Consider the following 17,068-nt stretch of genomic DNA (forward strand, 5'->3'; position numbering starts at 1 on the left):
TGTTACACAGAGAAAATTCGTTTTCGTAGTCTACTGGATTACCCGTAGACTAAATGAGGGCTAAGATTGTTAATGTTATATTTTTAGCATTATTATTTTATTTATTTTTTTTAATTTTTTTAACGTTTATTTATTTTTGAGACAGAGAGAGACAGAGCATGAATGGGGGAGGGGCAGAGAGAGAGGGAGACACAGAATCGGAAGCAGGCTCCAGGCTCTGAGCCATCAACCCTGAGCCCAATGTGGGGCTTGGACTCACGGACCATGAGATCGTGACCTGAGCCAAAGTCGGACGCTTGACCGACTGAGCCACCCAGGCGCCCCTAGCATTATTATTTTAATGTATTTTTAAAAATGTAATAGAAGGAAGTTACTAAAATTTAGATGTAAGCATATTTCACCTTAAATGTATATCCTAAATTAATTCCATAAACATTACTTGAGTTCCTGCTATGTCATGGTTGCTCAGAAGATTCCAGATATGTGGAGATAATTAAGAAAAGACCATGCTCTCACGAGTCTCAGAAGCTGAAATTTAAAATATTGTGTTCTTGTGCAATATATATATATATATCCAGTAATGTTTTAAGGATGAATACAGAAGCATTTTAAACGTTGCATTGTGGTGAGTTATACATAGTACATATTACATCAGTGCTTCCCAGATTTTAATATACATTTAAATGATCTGTTGTTAGGTTAAAATACAGATTCCAAATCAGTAGGCTTGGGACAGGACCTGGGATTCTGAATTTCTAAGAATCTTCTGCTGGTCTGTGTAAGATACTTTGAGTAGAAAGGGCTTAGAAAACCCCATGAATCACATTTCTTATTTACGCTGAAGGGTACCTAGGAATCTGTTTGGGTGAATCTTATTCCCCTAACACTGGCACCTACCCTAAAAGAAGAGAATTCTGACAGGGCGTGATTTTAAGACTTCTCATTACTTACTAAAAAATGAAATATAATAAGCTTAAATGTACAGAGAGGTCAAGTGACTTACACATTATCGGAGAGTATAGTGGCCAAAGTTTCAGGGTTTGCCCTGATGACTAGAATCAGCCAGATATTCAGTTGCAAGTCTTGTGTTGCAACCTTTCAGGGGCTGTTAGCTGAAGTGCAGAGAAGTGAACTCACTCCCCCATCCCGATGATGAATGGCCCAGGAGGTCAGCTGACCATCCATCTGGGGTTGCGAGTCAGACACATTTCCTTGTCTCTAAAGTAACTTGATACTGGTAAATCAAAATATTGGCATTTGGCCCCATTTAGCGTGAGAGAAACTTAGGGGAGTACTTGATTCTCTTTTATTTTAGTTTTCAATGTTCTTAATCCTGCTCTCCCCCCAGCTTCTTTTTGAGACCTATGAGTTTGGCCCCCCTGAATCTCGTCATTCTGATTAATTCAACTCGCCCTTTTAGCATATGCATGAACTCCAGAAAGTCTACCGGATTCCATCCACTTGGGAGGAATGTTACAGCAATTGTACATCTCCCCCCTGCTGCTCGTAGGGTCTAAAGTCCAAGCTTGTGGGTGTGTTTAGCCATTAAAGGATTTTACAATATAGAACAAAAGGAGAAAAACTCAATTGCCAGAATAATTTAACACCTTTTCACACCACTTGAGCTAAATACCACCATCTTGCAATGGTAAGTTCTAGGGCAGTTAAATAAAACCTTCGCCTTTTCAGTGTTGGAGGGTATGGAATCCCAGATGATTTCTTTCCCAAAGGAAATCATTTTAAGGGCCAGGGAAAAGGAGACAACAGAAGTCATACTATGGTCCTGTTACATAAATCAAATATACATTTTTCTGCCCAAACAAAAATTTCAAAATAAATTAGTGGCTTCCAAAAACGTGTACCACACACTCAAGTTGGGGGGGGGGGGCAAGGTCAATATTAGTGTGAGTCTTGAATGCTTAGCCTCAGTCCACCTCTAAAGTATATAACTTTCATCAAACTTCTACCCAGCAACGGCTTCTTTATTATAGGAACTTTTTTATGGTTTGAAATGTTTTCTGTATGGTTAGTGATCCTAAGTCAAACTTCCCTGATTGCCACTTTATGTAAACTATGTGAAGTTTGAACCACTAGTAAATCAAAATTCAATCCCTTTTTATAAGGGTCTGGACACCTCCATATTTCAACTTAGTTTAAATCAATCACCTCTCTCAACATTTTGCCTCTCTATAATTTCTAATACCTTTAGCCTTCAACTATGTCCTGGCTGTCATTTCTAGAACTGACCCTCCCACTCAGTTCTTATCTCTATCTTTCACATTTAAGACTGTTCTGTAAAGTCCGTAGTTTATAAAGTTTCATTAAAAAAAAAAAACAAAACAACTCTTACATGCTGTATCAGAACTATTTGTTTTTAAACTATAGCATATTTTCCAAGCAGTTTTCTTCTTGGTTTTGTTTTCATACCACTTCTGTAGCCAAAATAATATAATATACAACTTACGTTAAAGCATTCACACAGAAATGTTAAGATGTATGCAAAAGTTATATATACATTAATGCAAATTTGGAATTGTGCTCACAGTTCCTAAATTAATAATCTGTCCCAAAGGATACTAAGACCTTGAAATAAGACACATATGACAGGTTCCAAGGAGGCACTCAATAATATATTTGGGGAGAAGGTTGAGTAAAGAAGAGAAGACAAAGGGTAGATTGTTTACACCATTCTGCTGAGAACTTGTGTGCATGCATGAACAAGTTGAAAAGGTAGTTTGGAAAGTTTTGGATAAGCGCTCGAATATTTGGAAATTAACTTATCAGTGCTCGCAAATTGTGGAACCTCGTTTCAGAAAAGGGCTTGAAGGCATCTACCTACGCATTTCCCATTGTCATCCCTGGAACAAAAACCCAGATTTACTTCAGATCATTTCGGTACGTACTGGTACAGTCGTGTGGTTTGGGGCTTACTTTATGAAACCAGAAACTTTTCACCTTTAATTACCAGAATTAATCTAAACTTCAAGACTCCAGTATAAAATCCCCACCTGTCCTATAACATACAAATAAGAGACTTCTAAAGCCATGCACCTGTCAGAAGTTACTTTGATGATAAAATGATAAACTAGACAAAAGAATTTATGCTTCTTCTCGCAAACCTAATGAAGTAATAACAGTTGTAGACACTAAGATATTAATCTTCTAGAGGAGTGTTGTGGGTTTTTTTTTTTCCATCCCCTGGATGAATTTTTGAGTATATGAGCCTTTCTGGTTTCAAGGATTCAAGTTTTTGATGTGTGTGACTGAATCTCATTTCCTAAGGTACTTTAAAAGACTAAATACACCTCAATTCAAGAAACAGGTGTGTTTCAAGGTTTCAAGTGGAGAAAAAGGTGAATTTGAAGTTTTCCTCATCGTCCTAACTCTGCAGGTGACTTACCAGCAAACCCCAGAACTTACATACCGAAGAAAGAAAACAGGCATTTGCATATATTTTTAAATCATTCTATTCATTCACTCATTCATTCATTCCCCTATTCATGTATTCTGTTAGTCATTAATATGCTGCTAGTTATTTTAATAGTCTTAAAATCATCCTTTGTGTTTCAAGTACTCTGTTGGGTACATACAAAGTGAGGCAAACTTGAATAAGCTCTTACTGCAAAGAATTTACAGTCACATAATAGCAAGGGGACGTTCTGAGGGCTCAGAACATGGCATCATGCAGCAGGTGGAATTTTAACTAAGTTAGGAGGCATGCGTAAGAAAGTGACAGGCAGACAGGGAGGAGATGATATTCCCAGGGTACAGCATGATTGCAAATTCGCGATTAAGGTGCAAGTCCCAATTTGAAACTACGGAGAGGAGATCACGTAGAGGGTTGGAAGAAAAGTACAGTCGGACGGATAGTTGGATAGTTGGAAGTGGTGTGAGGTGAAATTGCGGAGGACAGAGTGGTGGTAGTTCCTGATATTCTTTCCTTATTTTTTCTTCCCTTTCACTTTCTTTTTTTAATTTTTTTTAATGTTTATTTATTTTTGAGACAGAGAGAAACAGAGCATGAACGGGGGAAGGTCAGGGAGAGAGGGAGACACAGAATCCCAAGCAGGCTCCAGGCTCGGAGCCGTCGGCACACAGCCCGACGCGGGGATCGAACTCACGGATTGCGAGATCGTGACCTGCACCGAAGTCGGACGCTCAACGGACTGAGCCACCCAGGCGCCCCATCTTCCCTTTCACTTTCAATGCCTAATATTTAACCTCCTCCTCCCTAGGTAAGCAGAAAGTGTGGGTGGTAGCTATCAGACAAATTTGGCAGGGAGTGGACATCACAACTGCTCTGGGGTAGTTTGGGAATCATGATGCTCTGAGTGTTTATGCCCAGGTCTCACTTACTGCTTCAAAGACTCTTCTAAGGTACAGCCGGAAACAGTAGCCAGGTAAACATGAAGGCAGTCTTATTCAAACTGACATTTCTCTGCACGTCCCTTTGAATGTCAGCCCATCAAGCAAAATCCCTGGGCACTTCTTTTCATCTTCTGGATGATGATTATAATCTCCATCCATACAGTTGGTTGGATCCATGGATTTCCTGGATTTCCTTTAGAACTCAGTTCTATAATTCTATGACCATTTGTTCATAGTCATTCATCGTGAATATGAAGAGAAGCAACCTTTCTAAGACACTTAATCTGACCTAAATGATATGATTCACTGTTGCATAATGTGGAAAGTGTCATGAAAAAATTTAAAAGATTTTGAAAGGGGTAAAACTGAACATTAGGTGCCCCGTTTAGCACACCTTTCTACGTTAACTCCCCTTTCATGGTCTTTGAACTTCTTAAAACGTTGCATAAATACTGCGTACTATGTACTGTCAGTATATCCGTGCCTAATAGTGATAGTAATGCAAACAATTCTCGTCCATAAAAATGCAAATATTTTCAGGTGGCGATTCAATTGACTATTGTCTTATGGACATTAACCAATTTATAACTTTACTTCAGCATTTCTCATGACCAATATGTGTTTTTCAAATCCTCCTTTGAACTAGTTCCAACAGCTTACAGATTATCTCATTAATTAGCTAAATAAACCTTTGCTATGTCTCCATTGTATACTTGTATAAAAGTCATGATTTCATAACGAAACTATTCTTTAACAGAGATAAGGGATCTGATCACATATCCTGCGGTCCCAATTTACCTGGCAGATACAATGCACACCCTTCGCACTGCATTCCTCTCTGACGCTACAGTGGAATAAAGGTCATAGGAGGATTAAGTAGGACGGCTTATTCTGTTTTCAACAAATAGCATGAAAAACACGTGGATCATTAACGCATGGGATGAATGCCACCAAATAATTTGTCAAAATTACAAGACACAACAGTCAACCACCTCACCCAGTGAAATCCAGGATCTGAGTTTGTATCGAATTGAGGTTCAGCATTTCATTTTGCACTCTTCCTATTTTTCCAAGACAGTAATTTTCAGTATGCCAGAGATGATCTCTTTGAGCGGTACCTTTATCACAAACTTTTCAAAATAAATTAAACAGCATTTTTTTAAGTTTAGTTATTTATTTTAAGAGAGAGAGAGAGCAGAGGAGGGGCAGAGAGAGAGAGAGAGAGAGGATCCCAAGCAGGCTCCGAACTATTGGGGCAGTGCCCCATGCGGGCTCGATCTCACAAACTGGCAGATCATGACCTGAGCGGAGATCAAGAGTCGCATGCTTAACCAACTGAGCCACCCAGGTGCCCCAAGGGCTGTGTTTTTTTTTTTTAATTGATAAGTTTCAGGGTAACATAAAAATGATGATTAAATGCTGAGAGAGAAAGCAGGAGGGAAGAAAAGAGGAGGGAGGGAGGGAAGAAAAGAGGAGGGAGGGAAGGAAGAAATGGAAAAACCTACTGACCGGTTGCCCATTTAGGACCTCGCCTCCTGGGGGCAGTGCTGGAGAAGAGAAGAATGCCAGCAGGCACATTGAATGATAATTAAGAAACATTGTTTCAGGCTCTTTCAGCCTTTCCATAAAACACCTGAGCAATTCCTACCCTTATCTTACTCATTAAAGAGAAACCATTCGTCATCAAGGCTGTTTCATTGTCTCCTTCCCACAACATACCACTTTGCTGGACCATCCCCAAATTTCTGAGTCTTTTCAAGATTAGAGATCAAACCTTTCATCAACTGAACCATGACCATTCCTTGGCTTGGTGCGGCATTGGCTTCCGCTGCATTATTTTCTATCTAGATTAAAATAATTACATTTTACCCGCCCAGCATTCTGTGTCGAGACTGTAAAATATTTTGACAGCCCTCACCAATAGGCATTTTTTATGATTTCGTTTTCTAGAAAAGCATTTCTTGTGCCTAAAGTCTTCATGTGAGTCATTCCCACCCCTGAACCTCCTTCGACCAGCCTGGAGAGTGTGCAGTTTTACATGTAATTATGCGATATATTCTTCATTGTAAATAACATTTGAAGATGTATTAAACAATTATTCACTCCTGAAAAACAAACCAAACCAAACCAACAACAACAACAACAACAAAAAACAGTCCTAACAGTGAGGATCTCTTTGGGAGAAACAAATACCAGATCAACAAACCAAAACTTACTGCATTGTTCATAAGTCGGATTACAACACAGTGAAAAATGTGACTAAATTTTCACACTGGCACTTAAAAGTGAGAATAAGTGAAAATCCAAGTGAAGAAATTATTTACTACAAGGAGACAAACCTCAAGTTTGGGTTTTTTCAGCGAAAAGGTTTAGTAGTTTTATTATTTACTCTGACCATTCAGACTCAGTAGAGAAGATATAGCAGAAAATGTAAAACATTACTTTAGATTTTGGTTATCAGGTATTTTCATATATAGTCCTCATTACAAAAATATTGATAGTGTATTTCAGAGAGCCCGGAGAGCAGAAAAATATTAAGAGCATATTAAAATCAGCATTAATTCCACTCTTTGGACATAATTACCATTAACACTGTGACTTATAACCTACCAGGATGTTTCATACACATACATATATTTTGCATGTTTTAAACAGCTTTTCATGCTAATAATGTATTGTGAACATTTTTTTCTTACAAATTAACAAATCTGTGAAATGTTATGTATAATGGCTGCATAGACTTGATGCTATAAATGTTTCCAAAGATCATTTATTCTAATCCTTTGTTAAAGATGTGCTTTTTCTCAATAATTAATTATTATAAATAATACTTTGCTGAACCTTCATATCTATCTATGAATATATCTGTCTTTGAATGACTCTATGTATGTTGTCATCATTCAATCCCACAAATACAATGGTTTCACCAAAAGGTATTAACATGTTCGATTTTAAAGATTCTAAAAGCAACTAAATTTGAAAAAGATACTCATACTTTAAGGTGTTTTAGTCCATACTGTCCAATTGCCCTCTAGAATTATTAGTGTTTTATGCACTCACATCTCACTATTTCTCAAAGTAATAGGAAGAAAAGCATTTAAAATAATTTCTCTTGGCTAACCAATATTTATTCAATGCCCGTCAGAAAAGAATGATTGCATTTTAAATATTTTTAAATTATATTTGAAGAACTTATTTGGAGTGCCTGGGTGGCTCAGTTGGTTAAGTGTCCAACTCTTGATTTCAGCTCAGGTCATAGTCTCAGAGTCATGAGATTGAGCCCCACATGGGGCTCTGAGCTGAGGTGGAGACTGTTTAAGATTCTCTCTCTCTCTCTCTCTCTCTCTCTCTCTCTCTCTCTCTCCTCCCCTGTGTGCTCTCTCTCTGGGAATGAATGAATGAATGTGTAATGGAAACTGGTCTGGATCACCCGGCAGAAGAACCACGTGGCATTTGGAGATCTTGGAAGGCAGGAGGTTTATTTTACACCCGTGGGCTCAGAGGAAATCATTCTCCAGAGGTCTTAGCCCCTGGGCATCAACAGAGGGGACAATTTATAGTCTGTTACTTCCACATTCCTCATTAGTAGTAATTAGGCACGAGCTGCAGGTGGAGTAGGAAGAAGAAGCTGGAAGGGGAGTCTTCAGGCAGAGACTGGCATTCTCCTCTCCATCCTGTCGGCCATCTTATAACAGATTTTTCCCTATCAAAGGAATGAATGAATAAATAAATGAAATATTTCTATTTTTGGTTATTATTAAGTAAAAATATTCATCATTCAAACTGGATAATGTCACGATTAGATTTTAAATTTGTTCTTTAAAAAATACTAAAACAATTTCGGGGCTAACACTTGAGCATATTTTTATCTCAAATTATATCTGACATGGACACTGGTAATTTGATGGCAGACTAAAATTATTAGAAAGAGAATTAGATAATTAGAAGAGGAGGAGAGGAGGAGGGGGAAATGGGGGAGGAGAAAGAAGGGAGGGGAAGGAAAAAGAGACACTAAAAATCTTGTTTGAGTTCCCACCATTGGGAAGCCAACATTGTCCCTTCCTTTCCTGAACTCCACCCACCTCTGCAAAAATGGAATTCGTATATGGAAAGGGAAATTGCTCCTTTAGGGAAAATTTCAATTAAATGTCTAGCAAGTGAAGCAAACACAATGCAAACTTAAGGATTATCGAGGGTCATCTCAACCATCACCAGACAACTGCAGAGCTCTGTAATTACTAACAAATCCTTACTGCTCTGCTTCACAATCATGATGAGCCCAGATATACATTTGCTGACAAATCACAGTCTGAGGTAATTGCAAACATCATAAAAAGTTACGGCCATGGAACTTAGTTTGGGAGACTTTGCTCTTACGTTTCTGATTATTACTTTTATTTTCTATTTTTAGGGGACATTTCGCAGCTGCCCACTTGCACATGTGTGTGTGTGTGTGTGTGTGTGTGTGTGTGTATCTTTGAGGAACAATAAAGCTGTTAAAAGACTAATGTACCCAGTTAGATCTAATTATCACCTTTAACTTTATAACCTTACAAGCAGTCATAAATAGTAACTGTTTGCATATAGAATGTTGTTGAGGATATTTTAAGTCACGGAACTCAGAGAAGTGTATGTCACTGACAACATTTTCACTGGCATTTGAAAAATACCCACTTATCAAAGCACACAGTAGTCACAGATAAGCAGATATGGACCGGAGAGCATTTCCTTCCATTGTCCACACAATGCTGTTGATTGATATCTATATGACTATTTCTGCCTCCTCCGGGCTTGAGGTGGAGATATAGAACAAGGTTGTGTTCATGACCTCCTTTTACATTAAGGTCTCAGACACTGAGGCTTTCTAACCCATTCATTGTATTTGCCTTTTGAGACATGGAGATGGCAATCTCTTCTTTGAACATTGTAGCTATGGCAAACTCTAAAAAGAAAGGGACGTCAAATAATCCACGTAAAGGATTGAAATCAAGAAAAATAGTCATTGTTGAACTTGAAAATATGCCTCTTCTTACCAACAACAAAAGAGGAGTAGAAAACCCTATATGACCTTTACAACTAATCCTTGGCATTTTTCCCCCCAATGTTTCTCCAAGATTCACAGATTTTAGACACTAAGGAAGATAAACGATGAGTGAATGATATCAGGTGTCCTTCAATATTCTTGGCAATGCCCTGGGGTTCCATTTGCGTTTCAGTGTACTCAGCAGCCAGGTGAGCTGGGCTAAGCACTTATTGAATTTGTAGTTTAGGTGCTGGAGAAACAATCAGTATCTGCATAGCCTGTCTTCTGGGCAATACTTGTTGACCAAATGTATTTTCTTTAAGAATCTAATAATGAATCCCAACAGCATTAAAAGAAACAGAAAGAATGCGGTAACTTATTCCATCCTTTCCTCTATAGTTTTATTTTAAATTGCTTTATACACATCCCAGATTTTCACTGAACTAAATAGAAACACTCTGGGCACCCTGGTTTTCCAATACTGTCGTCCCAAAACATCAGAATTGTAATGATGGAGCGTAAAATAAATGCAATAGATACAGTGACAAATGACAGAGTCAAATCTCAAGTCATAATTCACTCAAAGGGACCCGCTGATATCATGAGCTGGGAAAGTAAAGCTTGAGTTATTTATACTTAGTAGAATTTTAAGAGTCAACTATCATAATTCATCCAACTCATGGGTATCAATTGGCTTTTCTGTGTCTATCTGTCTTGAAAAGCAAGGGAAAAACAAACAAACAGATGATTCTTTTGGAGGTTTTTACACCCTGTGATTGATAAGCAAAAGCCGTTGTATTGTGTACTTAAATCAAAGCTGTATGAATACACTTTAAATACAATCGAGGAAAGTGCATAATTGAAGACAGAAAAATCAAATGCTCGTTTCTGTCATCAGTTCATATACCTTGCACTTTTTGATCAGATAGTTTCCCCGATATGATGAGAAGTTTTATTTTACTTTTTGTTACTATTTCTCTAAATGGAAGGAAACATTATTAGATATTTGAGGATTTTTTTTCCCTCTGGACACTTGTACAGAGGAGGACACTACACAGAGGAATCATCAGCTCATGGGGCTTCATGTTTTAGACTGAGCTGCAGACTCCCGCTGGGAGGCCATCAGTGGGCATGAGTTTATCCCTGGATTCCTGCCTCTTCAGCACCTCAACCTGCTCCCAGCCATCATTCTGACTTCAATATTTGTCTGTTTGGTTTATTACATCTACTTTCTTTGTATTCAGTTAATCTCAGCCTTATTTGCTTTCTGTGTTTGGATTTGAAGAAGTTGTCTCCATGCTTCATACATAGACCTGATCATTGCAGTCTAATCCCGTTCTAAGGGAAGGAAGATCTCTGGGAATTTTCTCCTAGTAGAATCATGAGTAAGTGTTCTCTCTCACACCCTCCCATGCTGATTGGAACAATAACAACAACAAAATACCTCCTGCTCTGAATGGAAATTCTATCATCTCACTATCTCCTCTTGTTTCTTATCCGTGTGTCATCCAATATAAGGCTTTCAAATGCCTAAAACCTCTAATACTTTTCTTTGTTACCAAATAAATGTAGAGTTTTCTACACCAGTATTTTCACAAAGAGGATTTCCCTGGCAAATAGGCTCTGTCCATGGCCTTGTTCTCTTTATTTTGCTTCTATATCTCTTCATAGGTTCTAAGACTAATTCAGCCTAGAGATGGCTTTTTTTCGTAGCATCCGAGAGCAAATTCTCAGGATTGTTCTCAACACTGTTCGTACGTTCTTGATAACAATGAACATTTCTCTACTCATCCAAAACTACTGAATCAGGGTTGCTAGAGACAGATTTAGAAGGAAGATTTTAAGTAAACACCCAAATGTCATCCTTTAATTTCCCTTGAATGGGAAATTTGGGACAAATTAAGGAGTACATCCAGATTCAGGACTTTATTAATTTTCCACAGTTTTCCTGATTCGCTATAAAAATCTGGTACAAATGTCTCCATGATCATGATTTGCATATAATCGTCTGTTGAGGGGATGGGGAAGAATCCAGCAGATAAAGTGTCGCAGAGCAGTTTATCACTTGTCAAAATAAATGCCTGATAAGTTGCTCTCATCCCCACCATGGTATGTTACTCCACAGATACCCTAAGATATCCTAGCATCTCAAATGTAAAGGGGATACAATATTTAAATATCCTGTTAAATATTAAATGTAGCATTTTGAGTCACAAATGAATAAAATGCGAGTAAAACATGTATTTGAGACTAGATAATTGATTCACTAATACATCACTAATTTAAAACTGCATTATTTTGCCACATGTTCACCAATGCTGAAGTAACGATTTATAAAATGAATTTGTCCCTGGAAAACAGCATCAAACATTGTTTCTGAATTAGAGCCCTGTATTCAAAGCAACTTTTAAAATACACTTTTTAATTTCATTTAATTATCCTCAGTGATTTAAGCCAGTTCTCTTTTCTGATTAAAAATAAAGTCACTGTATGCAAAAGTTAAGACATCTCTAATATCCAGCAGTTAAAAATCACTCTACAGTTCTTTTTTAAAAATATTTTTTGAAAGAGAGAGAGCATGAGAGGGAGAAGGACAGAGAGAGACGGGTGAAACAGAGAATCCCAAGCAGGCTCCACACTACCAGCACAGAGGCCCATGTAGGGCTCCAACTCACAAACCATGAGATCATGACCTGAGCTGAAACCAAGAGTCAAACTCTCAACCGATGGGGCACCTGGGTGACTCAGTTCTTAATCTTAAAAATATCCTCCCTGGGGCGCCTGGGTGGCTCAGTCGGTTGAGCGTCCGACTTCGGCTCAGGTCATGATCTCACGGTTCGTGAGTTCGAGCCCCGCGTCAGGCTCTGGGCTGATGGCTCAGAGCCTGGAGCCTGCTTCCGATTCTGTGTCTCCCTCTCTCTCTGCCCCTCCCCCATTCATGCTCTGTCTCTCTCTGTCCCAAAAATAAATAGACGTTAAAAAAAAATTAAAAAAAAATATTCTCCCAAATCCTTGAAGAAATTAACTTAAATGTTCAATAACTCTACAATTCTCATATTAACATTCCATTAGAATGTTATAAGCTAGAGGCTGGGCACATCAGAATCACCTTCACAATTATTTCCTTCCAAGTTAGGACAGGTGTATAGAGAATGAAAACAAAATGATAAACATGATAAATATTTTGTGCTTCCGTGGAAGAATCCTGTTAGGAGAGGAGAGTCGCATTTGAAGGGTCCGTAGCCAGGAACAGTCTCCAAAACATAATGCAGGTTATTCTGATAAACTACTGTTTCATGGGGTCCGCTCAGTTCATAGAATCAATTCTATACACCAGGTAGATTTATAACTTTTGAAATAAATAGTGCTGTATTGATTGTTCATTGTAATGATGTCAACAAACTATTATGCAGTCAGTGGCTTAACACTAGTATAATTCGAGTTTAGTTTTCAGTTCCAGTCTGTCGTTGGCATCTGTGATCACAGTGCGGAGCCCGCTTGGGATTATCTGGTTCTCTCCCCCACTCACACTTTCTATCTCACTCTCAAATAAATAAATACAAACTTAAAAAAAAATTAATATACTAGGGGCGCCTAGGGGGCTCAGTAGGTTAAGCATCTGACTCTTGGTTTCAGCTCAGGTCATGATCTTGATGTTTTGTGCGTTCGAGCCCTGTGTTGGGCTCTGTGCTCACAGCCCAGAGCCTGCTTGAGATTCTCTTTCTCTCTTTCTCTCTCTCTCTCTGGCCCTCCCCTACTCGCACTGTCTCTGTGTCACTCAAAATAAATAAATAAACTTTAAAAAATTAAAAAAAAAAAAAAACTAGTATACTGTCCTTGTGGTTCCAACCCTAACTCATAACCGCAATCTTACTCATCACTTTTGGGTGCAAAGATGCTGGGTTACTATCACTCACAGGGCTACTTTTGTTGTGCTGAATGATAAACTTTCAGGGTTTCCAGGTCATAAATTGTCATAGGACCACCAGGGAAGCGCCAGAATCTTGGTCTCTTCCACGTAAACCAGTACAAGTGCGATGTGACGTGCCAATCACCCGAAGACAGGGCCTTCTTCGCAGGGGTGTGACCTGAGCTGGTGCACAGAGGCTTGGGCTGAGGAGGGCCCTATGCCCGTTTGAGGGTTCTGCTGTTGCCATCCTAAATTTATAGTGTTTGAACAGAGTGTCTAGCCTTTCAGTTTGTGCTCAATCCCATAAATCACGTAGCCAGTCCCAAATAAGGTTGTCGCAGAGACTGAAAAAAAGAATATAACGTGCAAGAATACCAAAAGCAAAGAATATGATTTCTTGTACTGTCCCCATAAAAGCACTTAGGGAAATGCCTAAACACAAGGAACAGGCAAATTGTTCACCATTGAACCATATTTCAAGGTCCAGCTAAAGAAAAATCCCCTCAGTTTTAAAGTTGTTTATGATTCTCTAGTTGAAGGCTGTTAGCAGTAAGCACTTAAGTTTTGAAAAGGAGAATCATAATAGCTAAGTTTAGCAGCAAAAAAAGTTTCTCTTTTTTTCCCTCTCAACCCGTTTTCTGTGTGACAATTTAGACAATTGAGCCTTAATCTGCTGAGGCATCTATTGTACGTCAAGAGGGAGCTTCTGTCCTATGCTTGTAGAAGGCCGCTCTCATAGGCCATCTTCTAGAAGGCCGCTCTCATAGGCCATCTTCGGGAGAATTGAGAACATAATCACGTAGGTTATTTGTGCACTGTGTGGCTCAATTGAGAAATCCAGTTAAAATAGTGCTTCAAGGGGCGCCTGGGTGGTGCAGTCGGTTAAGCGTCCGACTTAGCCAGGTCATGATCTCACGGTCCGTGAGTTCGAGCCCCGCGTCGGGCTCTGGGCTGATGGCTCAGAGCCTGGAGCCTGTTTCCGATTCTGTGTCTCCCTCTCTCTCTGCCCCTCCCCCGTTCATGCTCTGTCTCTCTCTGTCCCCCCAAAAAATAAATAAACGTTGAAAAAAAAATTAAAAAAAAATAAAATAGTGCTTCAAGTATCTGGAGGCAGGAGCAGTATCCTAAATAGGAGACAGGACGCCTCCCCACACCCCATCACTGCCTCAGGCAAGGCCAAGTGCCAAGCAGCAGAGCACGTGTGTGCCCTCACCACTCCCTAAATTCCCTTCTAGCTCCTCTTCTGGGTCCAGCCTAGGTCACATGCAAATGGCTTCAAGAGAAGCTGGGAAATTGAGGGTACGGCTTCTACATTACAGAGGCAGGAGTTACGCAATAGGAAATGTTGACCTACTATAATCATGACAAATGTCTAACGGAGGGGAAATTGCTTCTGAATCCAGTGACTGTTAATGGGATATTTTTGTTCCAAGGACCATTAGCAATACCTAAAGATATTGGTTCAAGGTTTATTTATTTGTTTTGAAAGAGAGAGAGAGAGACAGAGAGAGAGAGACAGAGAGAACATGAGCAGGGAAGGGGCAGAGAGAGAAAGAGAGAGAATCCCAAGCAGGCTCCACCCTATCAGCACAGAGCCTGATGCAGGGCTCGAACTCATGAACTGTGAGATTGTGACCTGAACAGAAACCAAGTGTCGGATGCTTAACCAACAGAGCCACCCAGGCAGCCCTAAATAAAGGCATTTTGGGTTATCACAACTTGCAATGGTAGAGGAGGGGAAAGGGGTGTGGGACCCCAATGGAGTATGGAGGACACCGATGTTGCTAAACATCCTACATGCGCAGGTCAGCACCCCACTCCCCACAACAGAGAAGTATCCAGAACATCGATAGTGTCATTGCTAAGAAACATTGCTCTTTATTTTTTTAATGTTTATTTAATTTTCAGAAAGAGAGAGAGAGAGGGAGAACACAAGTAGGGACAGGGCAGAGAGAGAGGGGAGCAGAGGATCAAAGTGAGCTCTGCACTGACCGCAGAGAACCAGACGTCAGGCTCAAACTTGCAAACCACGAGATCATGACCTAAGCCGAAGTCAGACATTAACTGACTGAGCCACCCGGGTGCCCTGAGAAACACTGCTTTAATGTTTCTTTCCACAGCACTTCCCATGGGTTTCTCACATCATGATGACTAGGGGTGAAGCCCAAGAATCTGTATCGTCTTAAGTTCTTCAGGTGATACCGAAGTATCCAGGTTTTGCGTTCAGCACAGAGCGCCTCATTGTAGGGCACATGTGTGTTTTTTAACCCAGAATTTTAAGTACTAAGATTTCTGTTAGACTGTAAATTCTTTACTGATTAATTTTTGGCAAAGACTAATCTGTATCCTCTAGAATAATAGATCCAGTAGCTCTCAAAGGATTTTTGTTTCTCGGGTGAGGAAACAAGGTTGCATAGCTATTATGATACAGACATTGTGCTAAGTGTTTTTACATCATAATGCCACCTAAATTCCCAACAAAACTCCGCTGTACACTACCGATTTTGTAAATGAGAAAAAAACATGGAAGAAACAGCATTTTATAACTGGACCATGTTTGCAGTGATGGCACTGCCATTTAAATCAGTTCCTGTAGACTCCCAAATTTTTTGTTGTGTTTTCGCCCGTTCATTCCTTCTTTTCTTCCATTGATTCCAGAAATATTTACAAATAGTAAATAAGAAAACAATTATTGCTTGGGCATCTCATTTGGAAAGACAGAGGAATGAATAGGCCATTTTCAATTTGTTGAGAAAAAAATCATGGAATTACGAGACGTAAAGGGTCCTTGTAGAATCTGAAATTAACTCCAGACTGGGGGTTTAAGGAAAGCCATAGAAAAGGAGAAGCTGTCTGCACTGATGTAGAGTGAGGAAAGTAGCCATCAGGGGGCGCAAAGGAGGTCATCACCAGGCAGGTGCAAGATGACAGTGTCTAAAGGATCCTGTTGGTCCTGCAGAGTGATGTTTTTAAACGTCAAATGTCATACAGACAGAAAACGGATCAGACCATTTAGGAAATGGTGGAATAAAGAAACTGCCCAGTTTAAGTAGAAGATACTGATTAGTAAGTGTTAATAAAGCAAGAGTCAGAAGCGGCATTTGGAATCTGAACATGAGGGAAACAAAAGGCAGTGAGCTACCATGGCACCCGGGCTCCCAGTCACCTGGATGGATGGTGATACAATTCACTGCTCCTGGGATCAGCCTCTGCACAGTGAAAAGGGAATGATGAGGTTGCCTTCCAGGGCACAGGCCCCCTCCTGGGCTTTCTCTTGGATGTATTCCCTTTCTTCTGGAGTGTTCCTCTAATATTTATTCCAAATATAGTCTCTGTGTTTCCAAGTCTGAGTCTTTTATGCTGAAAGATTTTTTTTACCTTTTCATTTAAATATGAGTTTGGCCTGATATAAAACGCTGAGGTTCGTGTTCTTTTCCTGCAGCTTTCAAGAAAACCTTCATCTCGAATACGATGTTGCTGTCAACATAGGCAGTGTCAATTTGATTCCTAGTTCGTTGTATACACACCAGAGGCAAAGGGTCATGTTTTCATTCTGGAGGATCCCAGATTCATTTCTTGGTTTCTGATTTTTTTGAAAATTCATTCAAAGGGGTTGAGGTGTGTTTTATTTTTGCCTTCCATGTGTAGTGCTGTGGGCCCATTCACTAAGAATTTTTAATTGATTCTTTAAATCCCAAGAAAACGTGACTCGGTTTTTAAAATATTTGTTCTTCTAAGAACTATTTTTCTTTACTTCTGAGATTTCG

This window comes from Prionailurus bengalensis, chromosome A1, assembly GCF_016509475.1.
Source record: "Prionailurus bengalensis isolate Pbe53 chromosome A1, Fcat_Pben_1.1_paternal_pri, whole genome shotgun sequence".
NCBI lineage: Eukaryota > Metazoa > Chordata > Mammalia > Carnivora > Felidae > Prionailurus > Prionailurus bengalensis.